The 11119-nt window shown below is 35.3% G+C and overlaps 1 long non-coding RNA gene across 1 annotated transcript; it reads right to left on the bottom strand.

Annotated features, from left to right (window-relative positions):
• Positions 1–4346: 4346 nt before the first annotated feature.
• Positions 4347–5706, bottom strand: LOC149401174 (uncharacterized). Its single transcript, XR_016296827.1, has 3 exons — positions 5512–5706; positions 4667–4741; positions 4347–4547 (listed from the first exon to the last, which is right to left on the bottom strand). It is a non-coding gene; the product is annotated as an uncharacterized LOC149401174 (long non-coding RNA).
• Between the last annotated feature and the right edge of the window lie 5413 nt (positions 5707–11119).

Genomic DNA, 11119 nt, shown 5'->3' on the forward strand with positions numbered 1-11119 from the left:
CTTCAGTTTTCTCGTCGGAGGAATAAAGTGATTTGGCAAAGGAAGATCACGTATCATCCGACTTGTATTCGTCCGACCACCGATCATCAAAAAAATTTCGCATCAAGTGGTGATCAACCAAGATAGATCCACGTATTCTTTTAATCCTTAATAATCTAATAACAAGTTGATTATGGGAAATACTATTAGTATATAAGTTTTCCATCAAGTGGTATCAGAGCAAACATTGTTTATTAGATTATTAGGGTTGGTATATTTTTTGTTTTATTGTTATGCTATAAGAATTGCATCTGAGCTATAATTCTTTTTAGCATTTTTTTTAATGATTGAAATCCTTTTGTTTACGTTTTTTCATCATTCTGGAAAAAAAAATTTGTTGCAATTCTTAATTTCGTTGAATATTACGATAAGTTTTTAGAATGAGTTTTTTTTCTTCCTCTACGTTTTATAATATATATATATATATATATATATATATATATATATGTATAATCAGAACAAAAAACATTGTGCTTTTTTGTTTTGGTCTGAATTACAGTATACATGTATTTGAAGATTCGTTTATATATGTATATATACATATATTTTTTTGAAAGGAAATCTTATATATATGTATACAATAGGATGAATACTTTTGTTTATTAATTTTATTGTTTTATCCATCACTTATATATATTAAGCTGTTTTTTTTATTGACGGTTGATGAGAAAATATACCTAAAAAAATCACTGGAGAAGTTTTTTTTTTCTTGCTTCTTGTTCTTTTGCTACGTTTTTAAAGCATTTATTTGTCTTTAATTGCTTTTGTCATATATGAAATAAAATATAGGGTAACATAAATGCTTGATATATTAGGATTTCCTGGTCTTTCTAAAACTACGCCGAGTATATAAAGAGTCTATACTTAGCTTTAAAGAATCTTTATTATGCCTTTAATTGCTTTGGCTATTAGCAGAGAGTATAAAAGTTTGGTTATCTTAGGAAACATTTTTTTTTCATGCGGTTTTGGAAAGAAATAACGTTTGGGATCTTGATCAGGCCCGATGACAAGATCGGCCCATTCCTACTGATGGAGCAGCTTAAGATGCAAAGACTGGCAAATGAGATCGGTCAAACCTATATGCTTGATGATCATGAGGCGTTCCATGCCAGAAGCGTTCCGAGGCTCCATTTTTTAGAGAGAAAGTTCCAAGAAGTTCCTGGAGGAGATTGAGCAATATTTTGTGAAGAACGAGAAATCAGAAGCGTGTAATACTCTGGGTAAGTTCGTCTCCATTTAAGGAGTACATCATGGAGATGTCTCATCTTGCTTCAAATCTGAAGTCACTGAAGCTTGAGTTGTCTTAGGATTTGCTCGTGCATTTTGTTTCTCTCTCTCTCTCTCTCTCTCTCTCTCTCTCTCTCTCTCCCTCTCTCTCTCTCCCATTGCACTTTGGGCAGTTCAAAGTGAGCTATAACACTTAGAAGGACAAATGGTCATTGAATGAGCTCATTTCTCATTGTGTGCAAGAAGAAGAGCGGCTCAAGCGGGACAAGACTGAAAGTGCTCACCTGGTAACCTCCTCTTGAAATAATAAGAAGAAGAGAACCAAGGAAAATGCGGAACATCCATCTCAGCCGAAAAAACAAAGACGCATGAGAATGAATTTACCTATTTCTTTTGCAGGAAGACAAGACACATGAAGAAAGAGTGTCCCAAGTATGCTGCGTGACGTGTGAAGAAGGGTAAGATTTTGACTTTAGATTGTTCTGAAATTAATTTGGCTTTCCTACCAAAGGATACTTAGTGGGTAGCTTCCGGTGTACTACTCACGTAAGTGTATCCATGCAGGGTTGCCCGTGGAGCCGATCGCCAAGTGATGATGAATGATTCATCTTTGTGGGCAATGGCAATAAAGTTGCCGTGGAGGCTATTGGAATATTCAGATTGCTTTTAAAGACTGGTTTTAATTTGGATTTATTTGAGACTTTTATTCTACCGTCTTTTATACGAAATTTGGTTTATGTTTCTATGTTGCACAAATCTGGTTTCTCTTGTTCATTTGGAAATAATAAAATTAGTCTTCATCAAAATTCAAATTTCTTAGGTTTCGGTTCTTTAATTGATAATTTATACCTGCTTGATATTGTTAGTTCTAACAACGAAATATTAAATACAAGCTCGTATGGTACGAAACGAAAATTAAATGATAATTCTACCACTTTATGGCATAAGCGTTTATGTCATATCTCTAAACAGAGAATTCAGAGGCTTGTGTCAGATGGAATTGTTGAACCCCTAGATTTGACAGACTTTCAAGTCTGCATTGAGTGCATCAAGGTGAAACAAACTACTTCTAGAAAATTGGGTGCCAATAGAGCTACGAATGTTCTTGAACTAATACAAACTGATATATATATATATATATATATATATATATATATATATGTGGTCGATTCCCTACAGCTACTTGGAATGGACAACGGCATTTTATTATGTTCATAGATGATTATTCTCGATATGGTTACCTATATTTGATACACGAAAAGTCGCAATCATTGGATGTTTTCAAGTCTTACAAGGCTGAAGTCGAACTTCAACTTGGAAAGAAAATTAAGTCTGTCAAATCCGACCGTGATGGTGAATACTATGGAAGGTATGACGAATCAAGAGAACAACGTCCAGGACCCTTCGCCCTTTTCCTCGATGAGTGTGGAATTGTTCCGCTATACACAATGCCAAGAAAATCTAGCATGAATGGTGTTGCCGAATAATGAAACCGAACTCTTAAGGATATGGAAAAGAGTATGATTAGTCATTCTTCTTTACTAGAGACTCTTTGGGGGGGATGCGTTGAAGACTGCGGTTTATGTCCTGAATCAGGTACCAAGTAAAGCAGTTACCAAAACCCATTATGACCTTTGGACTAACAAAAGATCAAGCATCAGGCACTTACACATTTGGAGTTGTCCAGCTAAAGCTAGGCCTTATAACATGAAGCAAAGTTGGACTCAAGAACGGGTAGCTGTTATTTTGTTGTTTATGCCGGATGTTCACGTGGTTTCAAGATTTACAATCCCACATTGTCATGCCCCGAAAATGAGGTGTGAACTAAACGCAGATAAGCGCTATTAAACAGACTTTATTAAACACTAATAGAGTAACTAAAACATCCCACAGTGCATACTCAGTTATTTACTTTACAAATCCAATGGTAAACAAAACAGAGTGCGAAAGTATAAATAAACTTTTATAAGCAAAAGCTTATTTACAGACCTGCTAGACAACTAAACCGGGACTTCCAAAATACTTGACGACGCTAAACTCCGAGGTCGTCCTAACCCTTCTTCTCGTTTCCTGATTATAAGAAAAGTTTGAGGAAAATAGGGATGAGCCTGAGGCCCAGTAGATGCTATAGTAATGGTTTGAGTAAAAATATTTTCGAAAATAATACTTTACTTCATACTAATAATAATATTCTTGTCACGTGTAAATCACCATACATGTACAAGTATAACTTGCAGAAAAGTAAATTGTAGAAATGTAAATGCCATAAATTTAAATGTCTCTAGATACATCTAAACGTGTACTATTTCCTGAGCCACTCTGCCAACTTAACCTGTGGCAGACCTCTGATCAGAGCAAGGTGCACTCTCCGCACCGTATATGTGTTTGTGTGAACCGGCTTATCCAGGATATACAAAACGTTTTCTTTTGTAAATACGGGATATATGTATACTATAAAAAATATTCTTAATTTCATAATCGGATATTCCGATTTGAAATTCCACCACATTTGAAAACAATTTTGGGTTTCGTGGCACGTTCGCAACCATTTTCATTTCGAAAATAATATATACTTGAGGCCAAACCATAAAATCAGAAGAGAAGGTTTATATTAACCTACCTCGAGATTAAGCATCTAAAGCTCTTGTCAATGAGACGTTCATTCGCTCCGTGAACCCAAACGTTCACTAACACCGAGAAAATCCACACGTTCACTTACATTGTGAACCCTCTAAATATCTTTAAGCCTCGTATCCTATTCCGATAAATCAAAATCAAATTAGATTCCTAACGGAATCCACATCCTTCGATCAATGAAAATAAAGCATGAAAAATAACAATCCAAGGAAATTTCTGATTTCCTATCACTTAGCTCGGATCAATATCGCAAATCAAGTATCAAATTAATTCGAGTTTGGATTTCTATAATTAATTCAAACATGAGTTTCAAAATCACATTTCCATTTACACTTGTAAAATCCGTAGAAACTCACTCAACAATTCAATAAATTCTCAACTTGTCAATAAATATTACAAGTAAATCCAAACGAGAAATCCAAAACATATTTCCAACTTCTTTGGTACTAAACTCGATTCAAAATTCTTATTACGATTTACACTTCAATCAAGCAAGACTTAACGAATTCCCACAAACATAATCCTGAAATTTGAGAAAGAGAATGTGGAATCAAGGATTTCTTGACTTGATGTAAATCCGGTGAGCTTCTTTGCACGTTTGGCCAATTTTCTTCGTTCTTATCGCCGAGTCGCGCTGCTGAGAACTTAAAAACAAAAACCCCAAATAAATTCCACATTCGAATTCAACCAGAAAAAATCTCAAATCATGATAAAAAAAACTTCAAAACAAACTGAAACCGAAACGAAACATAACGTAACGAACCTCAAACATTTCTCAGATTCGATTTCTCATAAATATTGTACGATCGAGCTCCGAAAACAATATGACATTCAGCCACTAAACAAGGACCAGCCAAACAATTCAAGCCAAAACCAAACATGTCATTAAACCGTCTCGGCCAAACCATCAATGAAAGAATAAATCTCAAATAACCCGAATCATCATCGAACTTCACAATCGAGCTCAAACATATACTAAGCCCACCAACGAACCAGATTCAACAACAACCAACAATTTTAGAAAATCCATCAGCAACCAAACGCAGCTCGTACCACTGCTATAAAACACATCGTAACTCGAGTTCGAAAACTCCAAATCAATCCATTCTAGTTTCATAAGAAAGTAGGTTTCCGTAGCTTTCTAACAAGATATTACAAGTATATATATGACAATAATAGCTATCTCAAAAACAGTCCGTAATTCATTGTTACAGTTCTGAAAATTTCACTTCACAGCTTTGAAGCATTATTTTCGAAAAATCATAACTAATTCAATACTCGATAAAATTACATGTTCTTGATCATTTTAGAAAGCCCACAGAGTCTACTATCCAAGAAAATTAACAACCTTAAACACTTGACCATATCACACTGGGTACATCCGTTTATCAGACTGCCGTTCAGAAAATAAATCGGACCAAAATCAATACAAAAATCCAAAGAAATCAATCTAATTTAGAAATTCGAGTGCCAATCAACACTAACCAAGTACAATCAACAATAATAACAACTCAATTTCACAAAAAATCCTCATTGAAATCGAAAACTTCCAATTTTTCAATTTCAAACCCTAATTATCAAAATCCATTCCGGGTAAGGATTTCTTACCTTGTTTTCGTGAGATTCAATCTTCTCGGTGCTCACTCTCTCTTTCTCCACCGTTCTTTCTCGGATGGGTTCCATCTCTAGCTCGCGGCGTTTTTCCTTCACAGCCGGAACGCGCGCGTCAAAGGATGAGGCTCGGTAGCTTGAGCTGTCTTTTGAGCGCAAGTGAAGAAGAAGAAGGGATTTTTTAAGCTGGTAACCTTCAGAAAGGTATGCTTTTAATTCATGACCTCTTATGTTTGGGTAATATTTTTTTTATTTATTTTTTCGAATTTACGAAAATGCCCTCTTAAAATTATGTTCTTATTCCATCCTTTGACTGCCATTTGAACGAACCAAACCCATCAGGCTGCCCCAAAACCCTCCCAAATCTGAAACCACATCCTGGTGGCCACAGGGAAACGCATGGAAACACACCACCAAGAAGACCTCCAAGAACCAAACCCCCAAAAGACAGGCTGAAACCCCAAAACCCTCCCAAATCTGAAACCACATCCCTGGTGGCCGCAGGGAAACGCAGGGAAACACACCACCAAGAAGACCTCGCCACCACCAACAAGTGAGTAACACACCACCAAGAAGAACTCCAAGAAGACCTCGCCACCACCAACAAGTGAGTATATCCTCCCCGATGCCCTATACTAACAGCCCTCCAAGAAGACCTCAACTATCTTCTATTTTTTAAGCACTTGTTGAATCAAAGGTTTGTCTAAGTCTTCGTATCATTTAAATGTTTGTTGTTAATTTTTTTTTTATTATTTGTTTTTATCTTTTTCATGTTTTACATAAGTATTGCTTTTAAACAGCGGAGATTGTGGTATATATGCTATCAAGTACATCGAGTTTGATATGCAAGGATTTAAGTTTCACGCGATTGATGATTCAATGATGGCTACCTATCGGAAGAAGATGGCAATCGAGATCTATCACGATGATTGGCTACCATAATTATGCTATGTGATTATTTTAATTGTACTCGAATTTAGCTTGCTTGAATTTTAGACTTAGATATATTAGACTTAGAACCATTTGGATGTTTACAAATTTTACTTAGTAGGACGAGTCGAACATGTTAACAATACTTGTAGGACCATTTGGATGTTTACAAATTTTACTTAGTAGGACGAGTTGAACATGTTAACAATACTTGTAGGACCATTTGGATGTTTACATATTTTACTTAGGCTCATTGAATATCTATAAATTATATTCAGTTGGATCAGTTGGAAGTAGCAGTAGGACTGGTTGGACAAGTTATATCACACTTGAGAGGATTTAATATTTTATAAATTATAAACAGTTGTACCAGTTGGACCTGTTAACCACAGCAGTAGGACAAGTCGGGCATTTAAAAATTATAATCATTTGGACGAGTCGAACATGTTAACAATACTTGAGGACCATTTGGATGTTTACATATTTGACTTAGCTAGGCTCATTGAATATCTATAAATTATATCCAGTTGGATCAGTTGGAAGTAGCAGTAGGACTGGTTGGACATGTTATACCACACTTGAGAGGATTTGATATTTTATAAATTATAAACAGTTGGACCTACTAACTATAGCAGTAGGACCAGTCGGGTATTTAAGAATTATAAACATTTAGACCAGTCAAACATGCTAACGATAGCAGTAGAACCGGTTGGATATATTAGACTTAGAACCATTTGGATGTTTACAAAATTTACTTAGTAGGACGAGTCGAACATGTTAACAATACTTGTAGAATCATTTGGATGTTTACATATTTGACTTAGGCTCGTTGAATATCTACAAATTAAACTACTATGACTAGTCAATCATATTAATAAATGATATGAAATAGTTGAATACTATATAAATTCAATATTCATATGAGAATAACATATTGAAGATAAACATACTATTAATATTGTATATATATATTCTAAAGTTTTGTATATCCTAAATTTGATTAGTATTGGGTGATCTCACAAATTATTATCATCATTATTGTTAATGGATCTTGTCATTTGACTAAGAAGAATGTCATTCCTATTAATTGCATTATTAGTGCATTTATTTTTTTTATTGTGCTAAGTTTTATGTTTTTAAGAACTCTAAATAATTATCCAATGTATGAATCAAGTATTTTATTAAGTTGATAACATAAATTGAACTAGTGTAACCAGTTGGACATGATAAAGTTCACGAGTAGGACCGGTCTGACCAGTCGGAAATGGAAAATAACATAATTTGGACTAGTCAGACTAGTTGGACCAGTCGAACCGGTTGTACATGGATGTCGCTCAACAAGATAACATTTGACATCAATGTCATCCATGATAAATTTAGGCGCTATCTTTTCTGACATTGGACACTTGTAACTCAATTTCAAGTTCGTAACTTCTTTATTAATATGAAGTCTTTCGGATACCCTATCGAGTAGATATGAAATTATCGCACACTTTTCATCGTCTAGTAATATGCTCTTAATATCTTCATTCTTTGAGAACCATTCATATGAGCCTTCATCTTTATTTTTCCACTCTCCGTCGTATAAAAATAAATTACAAACCTCAACCATCGTACCTATAAAAATGGAACGAGTTATAAAAGAGGAATTGCATCATATAAAAAAATAACATTAGATTCATAATATAAATTCAAATACTAAAATAATTAATTTATATCATGATAAGATAACTGACACATTCACCTATCAAAAAACTGTGATAAAATTATTGGTTACTAAAAAAAATTAAAATGATAATTTTTTATGGGTTAGTGGCCTCACAGACCGGTCCAATTGCCCCGACCGGTCCGACTGACCCAACTGAACTAGCTCCAGTCAACCCAGTTGGACCAGTTGACTATTGTTCGTGTTCATAACTTAGGAATCGCGAAAATCATGAAAACTTGAAAATTTTCATAATTTATAATTTATTATTGATTATGGATTTAGAGAGTAATGTTACTATTTTAAATATTTGATAGTGTAAGCATCGGGTATACGTAAGCATCTTTAACATTACCATAAATTTCTTACCTGAGATGTTGGCGGCGGAGGTCGCCGGAATCGATTACGATGGAGGTTGTTGAAGAAGTTGACGGTAAAGGTAGCCGGAGATGGCGACGGCGACGACGACGACGACGTTGGAGCTTGGAAAATAGGGCTGCGTTTTTTTTCGTTTTTTTATCAGGCTTTATTAACTTCTTACAAAAGAAAATGACATTTATGTGATATTATAACTTTCATTTAAAGAGGAGGTCATGGACTTAAATTTTGTTAAGAAAGAGTCATTGATTAAAAAAAAATCCATTTTAAGGTCAAAAAACAAAAGGACCCAAGAAGAAGAAGAGCGAAGGAGATGATGGTGGTCGTGGCTAGAGGTTGTCGTTGTTGTTGTTGTTTGTTTTAATTTTTTTTTCTTTTCTTCTTTCTTGCAGGTTGGCACGCGGTTGAGAAGGAAGGGAGAAGAAGAAAAATCGAAGAAGAAGATAAGGAAGAGAAATGTGTAGAAAATTCCCAAACTTTGCAAATAAATCCCTCCATATATTTTCCTCTTATAATTTCTTCCACACTTTCAGTTTCTTTTCTTTAACTTACTTTCAAATTAATCCTTTAATCTCAAATCTCAATTTCTATCCATAGGCTCTTAACGAGATTTTATTTCGGTTAAACACTGGTTCACGTCCATTCCAAACTCTAATTTGCAACATATTATCTTTTAAAGTTCAAGATGTTACACACATCTAAATCTTTTTTCAAACAGGAAATACCCGATTTCTTGAGGATATTGAGTTTAGGGAGAAGGAAATATTAGGAGCGTTGTCTTTGAAGAAGAATCTTCAACTATCGATATTCAAGATATTATACTTTTTACCATTCAAGACATAGTAGAAGATATCATTCCTAACGTTGTCCCTAATCAGGACAACATTGAGATTCTTCCTCATGACCCGCCCATAGAAAAAACTCAACAACCTCAAGAAGTGCCATTAAGGAGATCCACTAGAGAGAAGAAGTGCGATTTCTAATGATTACTAATTTTAGCATCGCGCTACGCGCGAATGATTTTAGGATATTATAAATGATAATAGCAAGTAAAATTTGTAGAGTTTAACTTGTGTTATCAAGCTTCGTTAACAATGGGCACTAAAGAAACCAGCAATTAAGAAAAAACCCTTAAAAATCATGAATAAATAATAAAATGTAAAAAATTTACATTGTACATTGGTTAGACTTTCATAGGTAAATAAAACTTGCGTTCGCTTTCAATGAAATATACACTACTACAAATTTGGTTTTCTGATGCGCATGACTATCAGGTGCGACTAGTCGCACCTAAAAGTCGCATCTAAATGACTTTCGGGTGCGACTAGTCGCACCAGATTCTCAACCCGAAGTATAAAAAATTTCGCTAAATTTTTTTTTGCTTTTGAGTATCAGGTGCGACTAGTCGCATCTGATAGTTTAAAATTACTATCAGGTGCGACAAAGTCGCACCTGATTGTTTAAAATTTTAACCGGTCCAATTGTCCCCCTCATTTTTTCATTCAGTTTTAAAAACAAGGACCACCAGATGATAAGAGGACAAGGAAAAAAAACGCAGAAGAGAGAGGTAGAGGGAGATCAGAAGTGAAAGAGAGAGAGAGAGAGAGAGAGAGAGAGAGAGAGAGAGAGAGAGAGAGAGCTCGGGGAAGAAGAAACGAAGACCGGATCTTGGTTTCGAGGTAAGTGTACGTTCGTCATCTTCTCCATCTTGTCTACTTCTTTGCTCTTCATCTTCAAAACCCATACATGAAGATCAAGGGTTTGAATCTCTTTCTTTTTCTCTCTCTCGGTTTTGCTGTCCTTGAAGCTTCACGGAGTGGTACAAGGTCGAAGGAGAAGGATTTAAGCTCGTATTACCATCTTCAATTCAAGGTGAGGAATTGATTTTTTCCCAAATTTTGAATCCGAAAATTAGGGTTCTTATTTTTGAATTGGGGCTTTCCTTCTCCGAGCTGTTTTGATGTGTTTTTTTTTGTGATTGGACTTGAATTCTTGGTGGTTGTACTTGGATTAATGATGAGTTGTGATGATTTCTCGAACAAGATTGTAAACCAAGAGATACGCCCATATCCAAAGGAGACAAGTTCAGTCTCAAACAAAGTCTCAGTAATGATCTTGAAAGAAATGAGATGCAAAAGATTCTCTATGCTTCAATTGTTGGGAGTCTTATGTACGCTCAAGTTTGCACTAGCGCCGACATTGCATTCATTGTGGGTGTCCTTGGTAGATATTTGAGTGATCCAGGCTTGCAACATTGGAAGGTGGCAAAACGTGTAATGCGTTATCTTCGACAAACAAAAGACTATATGCTCACTTATCGGAGATTAGAGAGTTTAGAGGTCGTAGGTTTTTGTGATTTCGATTTTGCTGGATGTCAAGACAACAAGCGCTCCACATCAGGCTATGTTTTCATATTGACACGAGGAGATATCTCATGGAAGTATGCTAAAAAGAGACTTGTAGCTTCTTTAACCATGGCAGCGGAGTTCATAGCTTGTTTCGAGGCATCCAACCATGAAATTCGGCTACAGAACTTTGTCACTAGATTGCAACTTGTAGATGGCATTGACAGGCCATTGAAGATTTATTGTG

The sequence above is a fragment of the Urtica dioica genome, chromosome 4, assembly GCF_054948205.1.
Source record: "Urtica dioica subsp. dioica isolate 48M chromosome 4, U.dioica_male_clone48M_v1_H2, whole genome shotgun sequence".
Classification (NCBI taxonomy): Eukaryota; Viridiplantae; Streptophyta; class Magnoliopsida; order Rosales; family Urticaceae; genus Urtica; species Urtica dioica.